At 52.4% G+C, this 22,150-nt stretch overlaps 1 protein-coding gene across 2 annotated transcripts in view; it reads right to left on the bottom strand.

The window, feature by feature from the left end:
- Positions 1-22,150, bottom strand: part of AFAP1 (actin filament associated protein 1) — a 114,849-nt gene that overhangs the window by 78,790 nt on the left and 13,909 nt on the right. For both annotated transcript variants that reach the window (XM_036242003.1, XM_036242007.1), the window contains exon 2: positions 21,873-21,964. The gene's annotated coding sequence lies outside the window, so the exon portion shown is untranslated. The remainder of the gene's footprint in view (positions 1-21,872; positions 21,965-22,150) is intronic.

Raw genomic sequence — 22,150 nt, 5'->3', positions numbered from 1 at the left:
TACCTACGTAAGATCTTGGTACATAGAACTTAAAAGACTTCGTGCCCAGCCGGTGTGGCTCAGTGGATGGAGCTTCATCCCCTGGACCGAGAGGTCCCGGTTCAATTCCTGGTCAGGGCACATGCCCGGGTGGCGGCTCCATCCCTAGTGGGGGGCGTGCAGGAGGTACCTGATGGATGTTTCTCTCTCATATGGATGTTTCTATCTCTCTCTCTAAAAAATTCAAAAACATTTTTTTTTTAAAGAAAAGATTTTGTCACACAACAGTAATAAACAGGAAATACAAGCACTGAAATGGCTTAGTATGTTCAGACTAAGTCTGTTTCCTTTTTTTGTGGTATGTGCCCCTAGCAGGAACCGAACCCCGGCCTCTCTGGCCACAGAGCCAAACCGGCCAGGGCTCAGTCTGTTTCTATAAGGAAGAAAGCAGAGTCCCTAACGCTGGCACAGAGAATCAGAAAGCTCTCATGACGGGAGTTGTCATCCCTCCCACTGGCCACGATGCATCTTTATCCATGATAAAGGAAGGAGTAAAAACAAACAAAAGGGAGAAAGGAAAGAAAAAGTGTACTGAGGAACTTGGACTCATTAAAAGAACAGGCTCTGCTCTGTGCGAGCGGGGCGGGGCGGGAGTCCAGGGGCCCTCTGCGCTCCTGGCAGGAGAGGACCAGCACACTCAGCCAGCCGGTTCCTCTGCCCGCAGGGGGAAGACCCAGCGGCAGCGCAGAGCCTGTCCAGCGGGAGCCAAGGGAAGGCTGCTGGCTACGAGGCATCGCATCCCTGTGCACCGAGCACAGAGGGAGCCATGTGCAGCCCTGGGCCCCCTGAAGGACGGTCAGAAGGCAGGGGCAACTAGGCAAGGGGCCAAGGGACGGAAGCGCTCCCCTGGAGCCCAGCTGGCCTCGGGCATCTGTCCCCCTGGCACTGACTTACACAAAGGCAGAGGTGCTTGCTAACCTCTCTGGTCCTCCTGACTGACCTCTCAGGAGGAAACCTAGGCAGCATCTCATCTCGTACTTGGGTTTCATAAACATGGACGCTGGAGCTCAGGGGGAACAGGATGACCAGGCCACACGTCCAATTACTAGCACACTGTCCTGGTTGCCCAGAAGGCAGGGCCAGGGCACCAAGAGGCCCTGGCACCACCTCTGAAGGCAGAGGCAGCAGTACACACACGGAGGCCTCTGGACCTGGAGTGGAAGAGTGCCCAGCTGTCCGTCAGATACCACAGGCTGGGCACAGGCCCAGAGTGACTTGGGGGACACAGGCTTTGAGGAGGAAGCAGTGGGAGACTCCAGAGAGAGCTGTTCACTTCCCGGGGGGGAGGGGGGGGCGTCTGGGATCAGCAGGGCTCGCAGCCAATCTGTAAAATGCATTTCCAGGAACTGACACACAGATATTTCTTAGTAAACGCCATCGCTTCACACTCCCAGTGAGATTACACGCAGCTCCAGCCACTACATGGTTCGATTAAAAAGCCGAACCTAAGTCATCTGAAACCGTAGCTTCCAGGGCGCTGGGACAGGAACCTCCAAGACCCTGGCCATTCCCACTAAGCGACCTCAGTCACCTGTCACCCCTCACCATTTCCTAACAGTCACCTCTGATGGGCACCCTGCTTCGAGTTCCCACAATTCCAGGCTCTACAATGACAGTGCATTTGGATTGCTCCTGACTCCCACCCAATGGCTGACACTGGGGACCATAAGCCAAGATGGGTGGGAGGAGGGGGTCACACAGGAGAATGGGGGTGAAAATGCCCTCCTTGAAATGCATGGACGGCAGAAGAGGGTCTAAGCACATGAGTGAAACTGATAAAACAAATACTTGCAACCAATTAGAGCTTCAAACGTGTCCTGTCGTAAATGTCTCACAGAGATGAGCAGTTCCCCAGTCCCACTGCCGGGCAGTAACTGTGGTCTAGCATATCGAACTGGTCTGACTTTTACAGCACACGTCAGTAGGCTAACACCCCCTTCCTGCCAGGAAAACACCCTTCACTCTCGACTCTTACAAAATGTCTGAAAAGCTGCCTCCACAGCCCTCAAGTTGCGTTGTTATACTTTTAATATCAAAAAGCTGGAGATGGAAGGATGGGCTTCCTTTCGTCCTCCACGCCCTAACCCAGTGCCCAGACTTCCCGGGAACACAGTCAGCCGAGGGGCTTGCTGGAAAGCAGATCCTGACTGCGCAGGTGGGGTGGGGGTCCTGGGAGTCTGCGTGTCTAACGAGCTCCCGGGAGGCCGGGCTGCTGGTCCACCAGCCCACCACGAGCAGCCGGGCCCTGCGCCCCACGGTGGACAGCGTGCTTCCCACGCAGGACTGAACTGCAACGACGCTCCTCAAAGAAGTAACGGGCATGCCGCTGTCCACACTACCTGCCACCCTGAGCACAGGCTCTGCCACAGAACTGAACCCACACCAAGCCTGGCGACCAGGAGAGGACGGCTGGGTGAGCCACGGTGCCCCTGAAGATGCACGGGCACCTGCCTGGTGCTCTCCAGATCCAAGATGACTTGGCACAGTTAGGGTTCACTACTGTGACGAGCTTATCCACACCCTCTGACGTCTGAGTCAGGGCACACTACCAGGTCAGGCCCAAAGCCTATTTGTGTGAACAGAACTTCACTGGAACGTGGCCCTGGCCACCCATGGATTTCTTGCCTATGACTGCTGTCACCTTCACGAAACGAGCAGAGCAAAGCAGCTGCAGCAGAGACCCTAAGCCTAACGTTTACTGTGCGGCCCTTTCCAGAAGCAGCTTGTCTGCCTCTGTCCTGGGAATTCTGGGAAATGAACTCCAGAAGGAAAACCTGAGATCCAAGACGCAGGAAACTACTGGGACCTCAGAGAAGCAGTTAGCGCCGGGGAGACTCAGCAGGTAAGAACTCTAGTTTACAGCCAGCCGGGGAAATGCTGCAGAACCAGGGGTAGCCGTTAGCAATCAGAGGTCTCACCTTCCTCACAATGTCATCACTTTCCTGCTCACGATGTTGAACTGTGTCACGGGGAGAAAACATGATATGATCTCTGTTTGGACCCTCAACCTCAGAACTGCTTTATGTGAACCGACTTGCCCTTCTTTCCCTCAGGACCCTAAGTGATGCAACCCCCAGTGGAGAAGACTGCAGCCAAGTGATCATGTGTCTTCATGAAGTGCCCAGCCGCAGGCTCGACCTGCACCGAGTCCCCTCTGACAGCCTGTGGGCCCCCGACAGCAGGCACGGGTGAGGCTCCCTCCAGGGCCGAGCTGAGAGGCTGCTGTCTATCTGCCCCTGTCCCCGGCAGACGGGGCCGACCCCTGCATGCCTGGATGGGGGAGGGCAGTAGGCACCAAGGGTGGGTGACATATGTCAGCGTGCTAATGGAAGCCAAGCAACCATGACAGCTGGTCTCACAACAGCGTCTCAAGGCTGAGCTGCTCTGCTCAGACAGCGAATGAGACTCGGTTCTGACAGAACCTGACGACCGCCCTGTGTCGAGGCAACGAAGGCCGGACCCTGGTGCGCAGGACGGGGCGGGAATCCTGCCGCTTTCCAGGTGTGCTGGGACACTGCCCCTCCCCACAGAGCGAGCCGGAGCAGAGCCCTGTCGACGGTTTTTTGGTTTTTTTAAATGCCCTTATGTGAAAAACTTAGCACAGAAGTCCTCAATGAATTTTGACTATTACTGACATCATAATCAGTGTAATTATTATTTGGGGAAAAAAATTAAAGGATAATCTCCACTTTAGAGTATAGTTGAGCCTTGAAAAACATGGGTTTGAACTGCGTGGGTTCACTTATACACAGAGTTTTTCAATAAATACTGTAAACCTATTTTCTCTTATGATTTTCTCAACACGCTTTTCTCTAGCTTTATTGTAAGGATATCGTATAGAACATATACAGGGTGAGGCAAAAGTAGGTTTACAGGTGCTCATATGGAAAATAATTAATAATATAAAAATAAACTGCTTCACGTACTCACAGCTATGAGCCTACTTTTGCGCACCGCCCCCCCCCCCGCTTCCCGCCGTATACACACAAAATACGTGTTGATCGACTGTTCATGCGATCAGTAAGGCTTCTGGTCAACAATGGGCTATCAGAAGTCAAGTTTTGGGGGAGTCAAAAGATATACCTGAATTCTCGACTGTGCAGGGGGCCGGTGCCCCTAGCCCCTTCATTGTTCAAGGGTCAACTGTGGTTCTAAGGACTAAATAAGATAACTTGTCGTCTGCCTAACGCAGAGCATTGTACATAAATGCTCGATGAACTGGAGCTGCTGCTCCCCCAGAGACACCAAATCTGGTCTCCCTTGTGTATTTCATGGGACACCAATATCTAACAGCAGCCGCTCTTCCAGACGGGTCACTAGGGTTGTTTAACAATTAATCTTCAGGGAGACTGTATCGTTTCATAGGAAGGTTCGATGACTCACCAAGGACATGGCACTCACGAGACAGGCCAGCATCTCATTAATGACGACTGCCTCTCAACCACACTGGCAGCTTCAGAGTGGCCGGCTAGACAGTCTGCTTCAGGGAAGGAAAAGCGACCCTCTCACTTCACGGCTGACACAGGGACGTGCGCGTCCTTCAGAAAAGCACCGCCTTTCACAGCCGACCACAGGCCCCGCTGCAGAGACAATCTCCGTGCAGTGCCCACAAGTAGAGATGTGCACACTCAGTCTTCCAGCAAAGGGTGTTAGTGTCCTCCCCAGGGTAAGGGTCCAGAGGCTACAAGATAAACCAAATAAACCTGCATACTGTCTGACTACCTAAAATAAACCTTACTTCGTCAAACCAACCACCCCCAAAGAGAAGTCCTGCTCGCTCCACCCGCTCCCCGCTCGCTCTCTGCCCAGCTCCCAGCACCGCTGTGGCCCACACGCCTTGGACCGGCTCTCGCCAAGTCGCCTGCTCCAAGCCCAGCCCTCCAGCCTCCGCCCACCAACCTGCAGCAAAGATCCATCACTCCTCCTCTGGAGAAAGCTACTGCGCTCGGCTCCCACTCCCTTTCCTCCAGGCCCCTGGTCTCTGCCTTCCTCCCTCTAAATGTTGAAGTAGCCTTGGTTTGGACCACGGACTTCTTTCTCCTCTCCAAATTACACTCATTCCCTGGGAGACTTCCTCCGGTCCCATGATTTTAACGACACCAACATAGTGATAATCCCTGAATTTTCATCTTCGGTTTAGACCTTTGCCCCCAACTGCAACCTCTGATTTCCGACAGCTTTCTGTGGGGATAATGACCTTAGTCTCCCCTGCCTGAGGAACACTGACAGAGATGATGGATCACGTGTGCTAGACACACTGAGGGCCAGTGAGAGCAGGTGGTGATAAAGAATTCTGAAAACAGCCCGGCTGGTGCAGCTCAGTGGACTGAGGCCACCATCTGATTCCCATCAGGGCACAGGACTGGGTTGCGAGCTTGCTCCCCAGTAAGGGGTGCGTAGGGGCAGCTGGTATGTGTTTCTTTGTTACATCGATGTTCTCTCTCTCCCTTCCTCTCTCTCTAAAAAAATCAATATTTTTTTTAAAAGAATTTGAGCCCTGGCCAGTTTGGCTCAGCAGTTGAGCATCGTCCTGCAGACCAGGGAGTCCCAGGTTCAGTTCCAGCTAGGGGAACATATCAAAAATAAATAAATAAAAAGATTTTGAAAACAATGTCAGAGAAAAGTGATGATGAATTGTGAAGAACAGGACATCAGCATAACTCAATGTAACCGCTGCTGCAAACTGACTGGCTGGTGTTTATTACAGGTAGGAAAATGCATAAGGACTTCAGGTCTAATTCACAGAAAAGGCTGAAAACGCCACATAGCTCTGAGGCCACTTTGCCTGCGGAGACTTGTTAGGCTTGAGGATAAATCAGCTAATCCTATCTTTGTGAACTGCTCGAGTTCTTTGGGGTCTTGCTCTCTGATTTTCCTCCCCAACACATCTTGGCCTCTGCCCTTGGACCTCAGACTGAGCCCCGAGCAGCCCAAATCCACTGCCGCCAGGGTCCCGTCTCAACGACGCAATTCTACTCTCCCAGGCACTCGGACCGACCTTCTCACTCCTGCCATCTAACCACCAGCAAACCTTAGGGGTCTCCTCGCAACACGCGTACCGGATCCTGACTCACCTCCCTCGCTGCTCCAGCCAGGCCACCATGCTCTCCCACCGGGGCTACTGAGAAGGCTCCCAAGTCACCTCTTCTCTTCCACCTCTTCACCCACCCCTACAACCAGTCCTTTACTCAAACATGTCAGGGAAAAAGTTATATACAGAGAGAGAATGCAAATGCCATAAAACGTCAGGGATCTCAGTGAAGGGCGTACGGGAACTCTGTGTGCTACTGCTGCAACTTTCCCATAAGTCTGGCTTATTTCAAATAAAGAGTTGACAACAAAACCCCCAGCACCATCTCCCTCCGTGAGCCCATCCTGTGCTCCCGAGGTCAACCTGGGGACACCCTCCATTGTCCCACTGAAGAGCCCTCGCCAAGCTTTTGTCCGAGTGTGCTCGGCAATGGGAGTGTCAGAAGAAGTTAGATCCGTGACCACCGAACCCAGAAGCAGAGAACTGTGAACAGAGTGATGAGTACTCTCCCAGAAGGTTGTCTGAACTGGAGAGGGCACAAAGGGTCTTACTGATGGTGGCTGCCCAAGGGGCTGGGGTCTTTAAAACAGTGTGTGAGCGTGACAGTGTCTATACAGAAGGGCTGAAGAGTTCATCAGGTCTGATTGAGGAATATAACAATAATTAATAATATATGGCCAAAAGCACCCAGCTGTGCTCAGTACTCAGGGTTTGGACAGATTTGAACTCAACTCCTTCCCTTAAATCTGAGCCACAACATGCACCTCCAACAGCCCTGCCAAGAGAGCAGCTCGCTGGCATCGGGCTAGGAACAGGCTTTGCTATCAAATCAACTCTCAATAACCCTGACTGGCTGGAGCCTGCACGAACGGCACTCTGGACGCTGCAGACAATCCTGAGCGCCACTCGGGAGCGCGGTGCGGACGAGAGCGCCAGGCCCCCGCTCGGAACAGCTCCCACCGGCCACTGCCCTCAGAGCACACTGCCCTCCGCATCTGTCTCTGTGCTGCAGTGGCCATTCTCTCTCCCAGCTGAACGCGGACAGAGCCAGAAACGCACAGGTGCTAGGCATCCACACTGATGGAAGGAGCTGGAGGGGAACAGGGTGGCAAGGCAGGTCACTTTCAGGAGACGGGACTTCATCCCCGCCCGTGAAGCCAGCAGGTGCTATGGACCGTCATGGTCCCTCCCTCCACCCCCCTACTCTCAGTAGGTTTGAACCCAACTAGCCTTTACATCAATATACATGCTTCTGAAAGGGTGTCTTGCAACCAACAAAAACTATAAGCACAACTTTAAGACGTGAACAACTGGGAACCACAGGAGTGGCAAACATGACCACACACCTCTGGAGTGCTGTTCATGGCCACGCTGCTGAGCTCACTGAAATGCACGTCTGACGGCATGCGTTCATACAGCAATCAGAGGCACACGAGCAAAGCTCAGAGAGACAGCCCAAGAGATTCTTTGCTTCAAACTCCACAGTGAAGCAGCGCTGGGGTCTCAGGCAAACTCGCCTCTCAGGTCCTGTTTCTGCACTCGGCCGATACCAGCTTCAGCCTCTCTCTGTCCTTTCCCAGTCCATCTGCATGCTGCTGGCCTGGACTGCAGGACTCATCCCCCACTTGGAGTATGCATGCAAAGGGTTTCCTATGCAGCAACGCGAAGCCTGCTGTCTGAGGAAAGTGTAATCCTATTACTTTAAGCCTGGTCACAAGGCAAACTCATAAATAGCATGAAAGATACTGCCACGTGTTTGTGTGTGCCTAGTAGGGAGATAGAAAATGCTCATTTAACAGAGCTCACACACCTGCTATACCTTACCCTTCGTACTCCATCATCGTTCCACATCCGGTCTCTGACCTCTGACCTGGGGATATCCCATATTTCCTGTGGTTTCCCACCCATGATGAATGCCCAGAGCACCGTGACCATCACTGCCTCTCCCCTGCAGAACCAGACGTCTGGTGCTGTGCAAGGCCCAGCTGCCACAGCTCACCAGACTGCTTTCCGATGGGGCAGAGACACTGGGGGTCCCCTGAGCAGGAGGGTGGGGGGAGGACCAGTGAGGGTGAGAGAAAGCTGGGAGTGCGCCCGCCTGCAAGCAGCCCTGAGCTTACCAAGTCTGGCCCAGCTCCACCGCGGCTGTCTGAGCACTGACGTCGAGTCCAACTCCAAGTAAAAGGAGACCTCCTTACTAACTGCTCCCCTCTGGTGCTCAGTGTCCTTCCCACATAAGCATTAGAGAACCCAAGTCATGTCTCACGGCTCACATCCTGTGTGAACAAAGCCCAGGATGCACCTAGAACCGTGTTAGTGACCAGCTATGAAAGAAAACTTTGATTTGCTTACGTAATTTTAAAACCCACCTCTGAGATCTAAAATGCAGCAGAGGAGACAACCTTTGGCAGCTCTGCCTCAGAATTCGGGGAGATTTCAAATAATCGGCAATCCGTCTGACTGGCGACAACTGGAGCAACCCCTCTGGACCAGGATGAAAAGGAGCCCAGCAGCTGGGGAGGCACCGAGAGCGGTCAGCCCTCTGTGGGACTAGCCAGTCTAAATCCCAGGGACACATGGAGGGGAAAGCTCTCAATGACCACACGGCCAACACTCCTCAGCTCACCATCTGCTTGTCCTGTCATTCAGATTTAAAATTAATAGGGGCGCTTGTGGAGGTTGCTACAGCTGCTGCTCTGATTACGGATGATGACTGGCTACAAAGAGGCTTCCATGGGTCCGAGCTGGACCTCAGACAAGAGCTTGAAGTGCCTACATTCTAGACTGAGAGTAAAAGAGAAACTGTAATTCTCTGGTTTATTTGTTCCCTTTATTCTAAAATTGCTCTTCCCCGAACTCCTTCAATTGTCTTATTTGTTTCACCGTTTTTTAAAAACGTTTTTTTTTTTACTTTAAAGAGAGAGAGGAAGGAAGTGGGAGGAGAGAAATATGTATCGGCTGCCTCCTGCATGTCCCCTACTAGAGATCGAGCCTGCATGTGCCCTGACCCGCAACCTTTGTGTGCACAGGACGACGCTCAACCAGCTGAGCCACTATAGCCAGGCTGTTACATAAAATTTATAGAAAATTAAAGGCACTGTGAAACAAAGTTATCGTGAAAAATCGCCACGTTCTCTGATTCAAGACTGTGAATGCCGTGTTCAGCAGCCGGGCTTTCCTCTGCATCTGGGACGTGGCACACCTGTCCCTTGCTGGCACCTGCCGGAGCCAGGAGGACGCTCCAGCAGCAAGGAGGTGTGCGAAGAAGGCCCAAGCCTCCGGGACACCTGCGCATCCTGCCCCATCTCTACCTCAGGGGCCTTGGGCAAGCCACTTCCTTGCGCCCCAGGCTTTGTTTTCTGTCTGCACAAGAGATTTAAAAGCCTGTGACTCGGCCACGGCAGCTCCTCCCTGGACACGTGTGGCAGCAGCACGCCCAGGGTGGCACCGAGCTGGTTTCCTGAAGGAGCTATGTCCGCTGCAGCACTGCACCTCTTCCCAAGGAAGGGTGGGGTGGAAAGCCGCCCGGCAGCCGCCTGGGTGCCTCACTGCTCACAGTCCTCCATCCCCAAAGCACTTCCATGGTGTGGCAGGGGGAAGAAAGCACATTTTCCAGCCCATTCATGCGACGGGCACGGGTGATAGCACAGTGAGCACAGGGGACGGCAGTCCAGGCCCTCGGAGCCATCACTGCTGCAGGTGGAGAGAAGACAGCAGGGAGAGGGGAGAAAGGCTGTCTCTACCAATGCGTGCAGATGCGACATCGCAAAATGCGAACAGGGACGAGAACACCCCAGGACGAATGGACCCTTTGTAAGCTGACACCCCCACACTCTTGTCCTCACAATGGAGAAATGGGGGGATAAAAATTACAGCTGTGCCTTGGCTTCAGATTTCAGATGGCTGAGAGGCAACCTCGGGCACTTCGGGGAAAGTCTATAGACCATATGGCCAACAGCTGAATGCCTTTTTTGAGAGAAACGTGAATGCGGGCAAACGTGTTTGTTTACTCGAATGCTCTGTGCCCGCACGTGTGAAGTGCTGACAGATCGGTCCGTGTTTGGCTGGATTCGCCCGCTCGCCAGAAACCGGCTTCCACGCCATTTCTCATTGTTTATAAATAGCACAAACACCCAAACATGCAAATCAAGGCAAGCTGTCCCTTCAGCTGCTGCCGCTGTGATGACAGCAAGTGACAACATGAGCAGATGGCCATAGGGGGCAGGGGGCACTCTGCGCCGACGCAGCCCCTGCCGCACATACAGGGACAGAGGAGCCAGCTGCCCACACAGGACTGCCAGCTTGGTTCCCTGGTGAGTACTGCTTCCTCCATGTTCTCCCATCACCTTCGAGCGATTTCCATGTTTGTTGCATGTCCTGCAACGTGAGAGTGTGACTGGTCCCTTCTGCAGATGAGAAACAGGAGCAGGGAACCCAGGAGGCTGCAGGGCACACAGCCATGAGCACCACCCAAGTCTCTTCGCTCTCCACATGGCGCTTCTCCCATCACACTCACACGGAATCAGAGGCAAGCTCTTTCCGGCACAAGCTCGGTGGTATCTATACCATAAACCACAATCCTCTCCCAATCGAATGCTGAGACAATGACAGCGCTCATCACGCACGTACAAGGTGCCCGGCTCTGAGCTCTGCCCCTTAGCTCTCCTTATGACCCTCAAACATCAGCACCACATCCCCCACTTCATAGATCAGGAAACTAAGGCATAGGAGGTTCAGTCATTTGTCCATGGTCACAGGTTATTTCATGTTTTTTCAATTTTTCAAAAGTAATCTTGCTTTAATTACAAATGTTATTAAAACTTGAAAGTAATTAAGACACAAAATAATAAAAATTCAGAATTATACAAAACAGGAAGCTTCACTACACACACAGGCATACACACACAGGCACACGCTTACATATGCACACAAATGCACAGTGGCACACACATACGCATACAGACACACAGGCATACGCACACACACTGGCACACAGGCGCACACACAGGCATACACGCACACAGACACACATGCACACAAACAGGTACATGTGCATACACATATACACAGATATTCTACGTGACAACTGTATCCCACAAGAGACTTGAGGGGCTTTATCTGCTACATCCCATAATCATGAGACACCTCCCGTGCCACCTCAAACAAACAGAGTCAAAGTAGAGAGTGGCTTGCCACACAAACCTCTTCAAAACACACCTCCCATCCCCCAGCAGCCTTCTCCGCCCCGTCCCATATGGTTAAGATGAGGGACGATGCGTGGCAAGTTCCTCTTCAAATAGGCCATGATGCCCAGCCACAGGGAGTATAGTATGTCCCATTGCCGGCTCCCCCAGGTCGGGCAGTGGCAGGGGGTACTGCCCTTCCCATGGCAGCCTGTCCCCGGAAGGGGTGAAGAGGACACCTGGGCAGGCGGTTTGTGTCTGAGCACCACACAGGACAGCGGGGACTCTGTGGCTGAGCACTATTCCCCTCTGCCCTGCCTGCTCCTGCTCCTCCTCCTCCCCCCTCCCTTCTTCTTTCTTGAAAACTCATTGGAAAAAAATATCCTTGGGTGAGGATTAACAAAACAAAAAAATCGATCCTAAGAAAATAATTGGAGATATACACGGCACTCTAAAACAAGGGTGATTATCACCTATAACAGCGATGTAAACTGCAAAACTCAAACAGCCAACATTTCATAAACATTTAAGGTACAATTTGAGAAATATAAAAATGTTTTGAAAGAATATTTGATGGAACAAAAGGTACACTGATATCTGTTGAATGAAAGAGATCTCATAAACATATATCACTCATTTCATGAAAAATATATACATATTTATTTATGTTTAGAAAAAGAAAAGGAATAGGTCCCTTGTCAGGGGACCCAAGCCCACCCCCAGGTTTGACAACTCACTGGGAGGACGCACAGCACCTGACACTGGGCACACTTACAGTCGTAATTTACTCCAGCGAAAGGGTACAGACAGAATCAGCAAAGGGAAAAGGTGACTGGGGTCAAGTCTGCAAGAAACCAGGCTCCGACTTCTCTCGTCCTCTCCCAGCGGAGTTGCATGGGACACACTTAAGACCCCAGCTAGGAGCTGTGACAACACGCACTGAATGCTGTCCACTAGAGACTAGTGTCCAGGGTGTGGACCGGGTGCTCACATGGGCACCCTCGCCTGGCAGGCACCAGACTCCAGACTCCCAGGAGCAGCGCAGGTGTTTCGGCCTACACCACACTCTGCACAAAGCTAAGCACTTTACATGTGTTTGCATCAAAACCTGAGAACAGTCGTGAGAGATGATGTCAGTGTCTGTCACCCCATAATATACGTGAAGAAGTCAGTTTTGACCAGTTTTGAAACTTGCCCAAAATTACACAGCTAGTGAGCAAAACCCAGACAGGCCTGACTCCACAGCCCGCTCTGAGAGCAGCATGCTTCCGTGTCCACCCCGACCAGGCGATGGGCCCCGGGCGCCAGGCCCCGGAGCAGACGGGACTGCTGCGGCCCTCCCTGATTACTGTGAAGCTGTTGTCCAGGAAGGAAAGCAGAAGGGTCCGCATCAGAATAAACTGACCAACTGGTGAACACGTCCAGGGGGCCAGAGCACGGTGCGACACACACCCTTTCACACCGACTGGCACCACATCCTCCATCGTCCACAGCCATGCTAAGCTGGTGGAAGAAGAAGGTGCCGGGTCACCTGGGACCCCAGCGCACCAGGGACACAGCTGCCAACCTTCACCACCCATCAGAGTCCCTGGGGAGCTTTTCAGACCTGAAGACGCCCAGGTTCGCTTGTTATGGTTGTGGGGTGGACGCCAGGCTTCTGCCCCCGGCAGTTCTCACTGCGAACCAGTTCTGGACGCACGCACACCCGGACTCCGCTCACTCACTGAGACGCTAGCTGAGTCCTGGGGGTCCAGCTAAGGGGCCAAGTCAGCCTGGGTTCTCTCTGCTTTTGGATAAAGGTGCGAAAACACTCTGGTGGAAGTTTACATACACAACACTTCCTCTATCTTCTCCTGAGCAGCAGGGGGATTAGCTCTGAGCCATGAAAAGGCTGCATGAAGAAACACTCAGGTCCGGGCACCTGCCCCTCTACTAGAGAGTACCCTTCCCCAAAGCACACAGCCACACTTATTTATTATGTATGTATGTATTTTTATCCTCATCCAAGGACATTTTTGCATTTATCTTCAGATAGAGCAGGAAGGAGGGAGGGAGGAAGAGAAAGAGAAACATCGAAGTGAGAGAGACACATCGAGTGGCTGCCACCCACACAACCCCAACCAGGGCCGGGGACAAACTGCAACCGAGGTACGTGCCCTTAGCGGGAGCCGAACCGGGGACTCTCTGGTCCGCAGGCCGATGCTCTAACTGCTGAGCCACACTGGCCAGGGCATCGCACAGCCACACTTTAGATGTACTGGTTTATCTGGGATGGATGCAGAGAAGCAGGCAGTACAGAAACAGAGCTCTGCTGGGAGTCAGGCCTGGGGGTCCAGTCCTGGCCCTGCTGCCAATCAGCAAGGGCACCTGAGGGTAAGTCCCTCCTCTCTGGCCTTACTCGGCTAACAGTCAAAAGAGAGGGTAAAGTATAAGAAGACAGAGGTTACTTCTAATTCCCAGTTCTAATAGCGATAAAAAGGAATTTCTGCCATCAACCAGTAAAGTAACTAAAGCACTTTTCCCCCGTTCTTAAGACTCAAAAGTGAAAGCAGACTGGGGCAGTGGACACCCCCGCCCCCACAGCAGCTGCAGGAGCTGGAGCAAAGGGGGATGAAATCCCCCCTCCTCCACCCCCTTTTCCTCCCTCCCTCCATCGCTCATTCCACAAGAATCTGAAGCGCCCTGTGTGCTCCATGCGGCTCCTCTCCCAAGTCCAGCTGCATGACCCAAGCCTTCTGAGTGGGCACATCCTTTATGATAGGGTCTCATCTCATCCTCATGGAAATGCTTTGCTGCAGGTCATTATGTCCAAGATGAAGGTGACTGCAGCCTAGAAGCAGTTAAGAAGGTTAAGAACCCTGAACCCTGCCCGGCCGGCGTGGCTCAGTGGATTGAGCAGCATCATCCCATAAACTGAGAGGTCCCTGGTCAATTCCAGGTCAGGGCACATGTTCAGGTTGCAGCCTGGATCCCCAGTGTGGGGCGTGCAGGAGGCAACCAATCAATGCTTCTCTCACATCAATGTTTCTATCTCTCCCTAACCTCTCTAAAAATAATTTTTTAATTTTAATTTTTTAAAAAAATCAATAAAAAATATTCTTTTGAAAAAGGAACCCTGGCCCTGGCCAATTTGGCTCAGCGGTTGGAGCGTCCGCCTGCGGTCCGGAGAGACCCGGGTTCGGTTCCCGCTAAGGGCACGTACTTCGGTTGCAGTTTGTCCCCGGCCCTGGTTGGTCGTGCGGGTGGCAGCCACTCAATGTGTCCCTTCACGTCGATGTTTCTCTCTCTCTCTCCCTTCCTCTCTCTCCCTCCCACTCTATCTGTACAAAAAATGGAAAAATATCCTCGGGTGAGGATAAAAAAAAAAAGAAAAAGGAACCCTGAACCCTGATCTGAGGGACCCACTCCCCGCGCCCTGACCCAGGGAGAGGCATGGGCTCCCTTCCTCTCCCTTCCCAGCTCCTGGCTGACCCACACGCCCCAGAAAGCCGGGAGTCCTGGCCGCTCTGTCTCAGACTGTTCTGAGGCCACAAAAGCCACAAAGGTCCGCCTGCCTCTGCCATCTTTCACTTGCTGTCTGGTCACCGCTGCGAGCAGCTGGGTGAGGAAAGGCTCTGGCAAGCTGCTATGACATGACTCCCGCCCCTCCCCCCTCATGGGGTGCAGACTGGCCAGCAGCAGCGAGGCGAGCTTTCTCCTCCACCACTCGCTGCACGCCCGTCCCTGCAGCACTGGGACAAAGCCACCAAATATAGACAGGAAAGAGCCTCCTGCTTTCTAGGCTGGAGGGTGGGGGAGGGTGTCCTGCAGTCTCTGTCTCCAGGAAAACAGAGCTGCACTGAGCTGGGCCTCCCCGTCAGAGGCAGTGCCACACAGGCAAGTGCACATCCTTTAAAGCGTTTCATACAATTACTCCAGAAAGGCTGTTCACAATCATTCCTCATGTGTGCAGCGCGTCACTAAGCATTTCCACCAGGCGCCTTGCTCATGGCTCCTTCTGGCAGCCTCGTGTGGCATGTGGAGTGTTCTGAATTCACGTGCCCACCTCCACCTCTTAGAGAATGAGCCCCAAGTTCCCAGAAATGGACTTCACAAGGACACCTCGCTAGTATCAGAACGAGGCCCTCTGATTCTAGCACCAGCCTGTGGGCGACATTCCACAGGGTCCCCCTGACTCTTGCCTGGTCTCAGAAGGGCAGAGCGCAGGACTGTCTCTCTCAAGTCCTGGGCTGCCTGAGGCAAGTCGGAATGTCTAACAGAACACATGCACTGTGTGAGAAGGTAAGAGGCTCATACGGTTCGAGTGGCCACTCAAGGGGCAACAGGGAACCACACGCAGAACATGCTATGCCGAGGCAGAGGAGACAAAGGGACAGAGAGACAACAGGGCAGGGTCCGACCCAGGGCTGACGGAGAGACCGGAGAGGACGTGCACCTGGGGGATGGGCACAAGGAATCAGGGACAGGGATGGACATGGAGCTCGCTGGTCTGCAAGGCGGGGAGGAGGGATGCAGTTCCCGCAGCAGGCAGAAGCGGGTGAGGAAGACAGACGTGCAATGGAACAGGAACAGCGCAGGGTGCGGAACAGTCAGCTCTGAGCGCCAGAGTCCAGCACAGACTAGACACTTGGTGGATGGCTGTGGAAGGCAGGAAGGGAGAGAGGAAAGGATTTCACCCGGTGGAGATGGCCAGCAGGTCCCCAGATCCAGGGACAGAAAGTGGTGACCCTCATGTGCTGACCACTGACTCCCTCACCTAGTCAAGCAGCCGAGCTCTTGGACATGCTAGAAACGGTGCCGGACTCTGCAGGGCTGTGGTCCGCAGACAGTGCAGAACCAAACAGGGAGGCCAAGTAAATACACGACCCGACAACCATGAGTCACAGCAGAAGTCAGCTGTGAAGGACAGCAGTAGAGGTTCAAGTGCACTGGCATCTTCCCTCAGTCATGTGCACCCGTCCACTGTTCACCAGCACCGTCAAGGCAAGTCCCTCAGACCGCACAGTATCCTCAGAGCCATCCAGGCCGTTTATTGAAACAAAAATTTGATTCTATAGGTAGGGGCAGGATAACTCGCATTTCTAACCAGTTCCCCAATCAAAGTGATAGGCCAGCCCTGGACCCAGACTTTGAGAACTCTCCTCCAAGGGACAAGGGAGAGGAGGGAGGCAAGGCTGGCCCAGACAAGGGATTAGGAGCGTCTCCGTGCCCAGCAGCCAGTTCTTTTCTGGCCACTGACTCAGGATTTGACCTCGACCAAGCCATCCAGATCCTGAGCTTTGGTTTCCCAGTGTCAAAATGCAGCTATCCCTGCGGCGACAGCCTTCAGGAAGGAGCAACGAAATGTGCGGCGAATGCAACACTGGCTTTTAGGAACGATGCTCACATCTGAACGGGGCACGGGGTGACTTTTAAAACAGTTACCTGTGTACTTTTCTGTATTGTTTGATTTCTTTATAATGTACATGAAATATTTTTACAAAAGCAATAATATTTTACAAAGCAAAAAAATAAAACATTATTTAAATTCTCTAGGAGAGCCCTGGCTGGTTTGGCCCAGTGGTTAGAGCGTCGGCCTGCGGACCAGAGAGTCCCGGGTTCGGTTTCCACTAAGGGCACGTACCTCGGTTGCAGTTTGTCCCTGGCCCTGGTTGGGGTCATGTGGGTGGCAACCAGTCGATGTGTCTCTCTTGCATCGATGTTTCTCTCTCTTCCCCTCTCTCTCCCTCCCACTCTATCTGAAGATAAATACAAAAATGTCCTCAGGTGAGGATAAAAAAAAAAAATTCTCTAGGAGAGTTTTCCAGTGGATAATGAAATCGATGGAATGTTTAGCAACCACCATCTTTTAAATAATTAAACTTCTTATTTTAAAATAACTAGATTTCCATGCAGTCCTAAGAACCAACAATAGGGTAGGATCCCTTGTCCCCTACCCAATTCCTCTAAAGGTAACCTCTTACAAAACCACAGTACACCCCCCAGGACACAATCATACAGAACACTCTCTCCCCACAGGATCCCTCTTGTTGCCCTTTGACAGCCACGCCCACTTCCCCTAGGCCTCCTCCCCACTCCTTAACCCCTGGCCTGCTAATCTGCTTAGGACTGTTAGTAGGTGATCTGATTGTAAGTCCCTAACTGGGCAGGTCACGGTGGGTAGTCCCCCCCAAGGCCTCTGACTTCTTCAGGAAGAGGTTTACCTTGGCATTAAACCAGCCCAGCCCTGTTCCGCCTGTGGGTCACTGCCCCTCCGCAGGACCCACCCTGGAGAGCACTCTGTCCTATACTCCAGCCACCTGGCTTTCTTCCACCCCCATGTAATCTTCCTTCCATCCTCACCAAACTGAAATGCATAAAAGAAGCTTCAAAACTGTTCTCCGGAGCACTTGAGATCTTGCTCCCTGGCATGTCATCAGTTTGGGGTCAAATAAACACACACATTCTCTACAGGTCTGCTTGGTTTTTACACTGACAAACCCTGTATCCCAGTGTGGGGGGACGATGCCCTATCCCCGGCATGAGGCGGGGTGTGCGTGGACCGGGCTATTCTTCGTCAGTGTCATTCTGTGGAGAGGCCCGGGTGGTGGTGTGAACCCCCTGCCCCTCTCGGGGCAGAGCAGTATGCCGCTGCGGGTGGACCACAGGTGTCTATCCAGTCGCCCCCGGAGGACACTGGGTGTCGCCGTTTCTGGTCGTTATGAATAAAGCTGCCGTGAACACTGGTGCCCAGGTTTTTGGGTGAACACAGGTCTCCATCTCCCTGGGACGGACGCTCAGGGATGCCAATGCCGAGTTCTTTGGGAGGTGCGGGCCCGGCTGTTTTTAAGAAACCACCAGCCCTGGCCAGTTTGGCTCAGCGGTTAGAGCGTCGGCCTGCGGTCCAGAGAGACCTGGGTTCGGCTCCCGCTAAGGGCACGTATCTCGGTTGCAGTTTGTCCCCGGCCCTGGTTGGTCGTGCGGGTGGCAGCCACTCGATGTGTCCCTTTCACGTCGATGTTTCTCTCTCTCTCTCTTCCTCTCTCTCCCTCTCACTCAATCTAAACAAAAAAAAAAGAAACCGCCAAACTGTTTCCCAGAATGGCTGTATCATGTCGCATGGCCGCCAGCCACACATGAGGGGTGCAGTTTCTCCACCAGCATGTGGGCTTGTGGCTGGGTTTTACTTTAGCCGTTCTGGTGGGTGTGGTTTGATCTGCATCTCCCTAGCCACTGTGGATGCTGACCACCGGCTCTCCCGCCCCACCCGCGTCGCCTCTCAGGGTCTCTCCGAGTGTCTTAGCCATTTTCTAATGCGGTTGCTTGTTTTCCTGCTGGACTTCGAGAGTTTTTATTTATTCCAGATACTCGTCCTTTGTCAAGTAGGTGGTCTGTACACACTTCCTCCCAGTCTGCAGCTTGTCTCCTCCTCTGAACAGTCTTCAGCAGATTAAATGGTTTCAATTGTGATGAAGTCCAATTTATCAGTTTTTCCTTTTAAGGACTGTACTTCCAGTGTCAAATCTAAGAAAGAACTCATTGTCCAGCCCTAGATCTCAAAGGATTTTCTATCCTCACAGTTCTGCATTTTACATCTACGTCCGGTTCATTCTAAGTTAACTCTTCTGTAAGGTGCGAGCGTTAGGTCAGATTCATTGTTCTGCCCGGGGCGTCCAGTTTCTCCAGGCAACCAGTGCACGGTTTAGTGGGATAAGAACTGGGCTAGCTCATCATGAGCACCGCTCCGTGAAACCTCAACTGCAATCAAGTCTGGACAACAAAAACGTCCAGTAGGAAAGTGAAAACGAGCTCAAAGTGTCTCAACGCTCTGACTGCTTGCTGACAACAACGAAACAACGATAAGGAAAAGAATTAACATGTGTGTCTATTAACTGGGATTTCATTTCCCATTAATTGTAGGAGAAAAGTCATCACTAAACCCTGTGACAGGATAATAAATGCTTGTATCTAAGGCCTAAAGCGTTACTTCCCTGTGTTATAAAAGGAGGCTGAAACTTAAGCGTTCAAACACTTCCCATTTATCGAGGGCAGGACCGTCTGTTCCAGTAGGTGCCTGGGGTGGGCGCACAGACGTGGAAGGTGGGCCACGTCGCCGGTCTGGCCCCACGCAGCTCCTTGCCTCCCCGAGTTAGAGCCCCTTCTGGAACCCGAGCAGCTGACTGACTCAGGCAGTCGCATTGGCTTCTATGTGCTGCTGCCTCGCTCTGTGACTTTGGGAGGTCCCTCAACCACTTCGAGCTGACCGCCAGCCAGCACCCTCAGTGGGGATAAACAGCCCGATCTCAGCTGGTTAACGGGAGGGATGAGAGGCCGTGTCGTGTGCAAAGCGGCTCTCCATGCCCGACACACAGCGGGCCCTCGGTGAAGAGCAGCGCCTGCCATCACTGAAGGGAAGGAAAAACCTTCTTTTCGCACTTTCCCAGACTCACTTGGGGAAATACAATGAGCAGAAAATAACAAACAAAGGAAACAAAACCCAAAACACTTGCTCAGTTTTTAATAAGAAATGTTTTTAAAAGGTGGGTGATGGAGAAGGAAGATGGGGGGGGAGAGGGGGAGGGGAAAGGGAGACAAAGGAGGGGAGGTGTCCACATCACAGATGCCCGGGCAGCACTGGGCAGGCCTTCACCTGGGCAATCAGACACCAGCTGGAGAGGCAGGGGTACTTCCTGCCAGCCGCTTCCTCTAGTTAGCACACCACCTCTGAAGGTATTCAGAAATGAGTAACACCTTGAAGTGGGCGGTGTGTTCTGGATAGAAGAGCTACAATTTCCCTACAGAAAACCACAGCACAGAAAGTGACCCACATAGGAGGTACCACTGCTATAAATACTTGGTGGCAAAAGCTGATGTCATGCTTTCTGTCCAGGAGACACCCAAATAAAACTTGCCAGAAGAGCAGAGAAAGCATGTGGCAGAAACCCAACGCGCTGTGGATGGGTCGGACGCCAGTCTGCTACAGAGACATGTATAAGCCAGTGACGGACGCCCCGGCCCCCAGGCCCCCGGCACTCGGACATTTCTCCACGTCACGAAGCCTTCTGGTTGCACTTGCATGATACGTGTCTCAACGCTTCCAGCCCTGCTCGAGCCCCTGAAGTCCCCCGGCAAAACCCAAAGATAAACAGACATTTTTTCCAAGTGGGCAATAGCAAGAAAGTCTGACCCATCAAAACCAGCATCAAATCCACTTACGATGAGATACCCCCTCACTGCTTATAGGCTAGTCTCTCCAGTCCCAGAGTGACTCCCCTCCCATAGGATTGGGTGACAACAGGCCAACCAGAAGGGCGTCAGCACTGACCCTCCAAGGCTACAACAACTCAGGCAGTTTGAAATAACAGTCACTCAGCTATGGCCAGTTCGGCTCAACAGTTCTAGCGTCAGCCTGTAGACGGAAGGGTCAAGGGTCTGATTCCCGGTCAAGGGTCTGATTCCCGGTCAAGGGTACATACCTGGGTTGCAGGTTCAATCCCTGGTCCCAGTCGGGGTCGTGCAGGAGGTAACCAATTGATGTCTCTTTCACACTGATATTTCTCTCTCCCTCCCTCCCTCCTTCCCTTCCACTCTATCTAAAAAAATCAACAGAACCTGGCCAGTGTGGCTCAGTGGATTGAGTGTCACCCCATGGACTAAGAGGTCCCAGTTCAATTCCCGGTCAGGGCACGTGCCCAGGTTGCGGGCTCAATCCCCAGTAGGGGGTGTTCAGGAGGCAGCCAATTGATGTTTCTCACATTGATGTTTCTCTCTCTAAAAAATCAATTTAGAAAAACACATATTAAAAAATCAACAGAAAAATATCCTCAGGATTAACCAAAAAAATAAATAATAAATAAATAAATAATAGGCACTCGATCTCAGGTGAGCCATCAAAGAAATCCAAACTAAGTACGTATCTCTGAAACGTGTGTGTACAAGAACGGGACCTGGGGCCAGACTGCAGTGAAAGTGATGCCGCAGGACTGTGCAGGGACCGCTCCCGGCCCCTTTCCTCGCAGGGCCCACCCTCCTCGCATGGGCGGGGCCCAGGGCCTCTGAACCGTGCCCTCCACCCCATTCCCACACATGCTTTCGGGAAAAGCTCCAACACACAATGCACTCAAGAAATGTTTCCTGAAATGAGTGACTGTAAATAACTTGAATCTAACAAGTTTTGTAAATGCATTCTCTCTCTTGGAAATAATGCCATGAGCTTGAGGAAGGAGCTTAGCTTCTGTCTACCACAGTTTTACCATTTGTAACCTGTTAAATAACAGTATTCAGCCACAGGCTTGGTGTGAAAAGCCTCAAGCCCCAATCCGTGTACGGAGCTCAGCATGCAGGACCGGCGCGTGGCGAGTGCGTGGCGAGTGCGCGGTGAACGGGTGTGAGCGCTCGCTGTCTTTACTCTGCAGGCGGGGCCAAGGGGTCGACTAGGTCTCCCTGCAGCACGTGACAGGGCACGGAGCAGACCGCGAGGGTGGGGCAGTGCACGGACAGTGGGCACCAAGCACTCACTATCTTGTTTTAAATACCCCGAACTGCACATATGTATTTGTAAGTACACTGGGAAAGATCTAGAAGCAAATAACCCAAAACTCCTCAAGGTTTCCCCAAAGGCAGAGAAAAGAAACACTCACCTTTTGCTTTCTATCTTCAGTACTATTGGAATGATTCTCAATGAGCATCTATTCTTCTAGTCAGTGCCTCAAAGGATTTCACTGCAACTGTTCTGTAGAAACAAGCAGGTGCATCAGGAAGGCAGAAACAGAAGACAGAACTCAACGCACCTAAATCAAGTGCAGGCTGGGCACATACAGGTGAACCGTAGCACCTTCTAGTTCTGCAAACACAGGACACCATCCATCTTTCTTGTGTCTTGTGAGAACTCAAGGTTCAACAACTGAAAATTTCTTTT

Source organism: Molossus molossus, unplaced genomic scaffold, assembly GCF_014108415.1.
Source record: "Molossus molossus isolate mMolMol1 unplaced genomic scaffold, mMolMol1.p scaffold_m16_p_1, whole genome shotgun sequence".
Classification (NCBI taxonomy): Eukaryota; Metazoa; Chordata; class Mammalia; order Chiroptera; family Molossidae; genus Molossus; species Molossus molossus.
The sequence above is the reverse complement of the archived record's forward strand: the minus strand, read 5'-3'. Positions and strand labels throughout refer to the sequence as shown.